This window comes from Desmodus rotundus, chromosome 7, assembly GCF_022682495.2.
Source record: "Desmodus rotundus isolate HL8 chromosome 7, HLdesRot8A.1, whole genome shotgun sequence".
Classification (NCBI taxonomy): Eukaryota; Metazoa; Chordata; class Mammalia; order Chiroptera; family Phyllostomidae; genus Desmodus; species Desmodus rotundus.
Genome location: NC_071393.1, coordinates 137,143,152 through 137,144,003, shown reverse-complemented (window position 1 = coordinate 137,144,003; position 852 = coordinate 137,143,152).

Below are 852 nucleotides of genomic sequence, written 5' to 3'. Positions count from 1 at the left end.
TATTGTATTTTTTTTTTTTTTTTTTTTTTTTTTTTTTTTTTTTTTTTTTTTTTTTTTTTTTTTTTTTTTTTTTTTTTTTTTTTTTTTTTTTTTTTTTTTTTTTTTCCCATCTCATTTTACCTTCAAACGTTATTGAATACTAACAGTAGAACACTGAGCTAGACACAGCCAGGTAATATATTTATGACTTGGAGGTTAGGCCTTGTAATATGCATCAGAACCAATTACCGCTCGCGGAGCGCTCGCCGGAAGTGAGGTTAGAGCACGCCCTTCTCGCCGGCGCAGCGCGAGGCATCCCCTCACAACCTGCGGGAGCGCGCGCCGGCGCCTGCGCAAAGGCTCCGCCCCGCCACCCGGGGGAGGTCGGGAGGGGAGGGGTCTGGCGGCACCCTGGTCTGCTTGCCGGCCAGGTCCACAAAGCGTGCTTCCCAGTCCCCGGGTCCCGCGACCACCCAGGAGCACTCATTGTCCCCACGCACCAACCCGGGCTTCTTGCGCGTCTTCGGAGTCTCCCCGCCCCCCGCGCATTCCCGGTGTCCCCTGGTACCCTTCTGTCCCCTACCGTTCCCTGTGTCTCCCGCAGGAACCCCCTAGACCACCGGGCCCCTGCGCCCCTCTTGTCCCCCGCAGGGCCTGGCGGATGGCCTGGGGACGCCGTGCAGCTGGAGGGCTAAGCGCTGAGGGGTTTCTGCTTGCCGGGGCCCAGGGAAGCCCCTCAAGCTCAGGGTGTGGGGTTGAAATCCCCTCTGGCGTGTCCTCTTTCTGCCCGAGTCTCTTTATTGTCCAGCAACACCCTTTCTGCCTTTTTTACACTAGACAATGGAGAACAAATGTATGGGGCGGGAGCGGCTC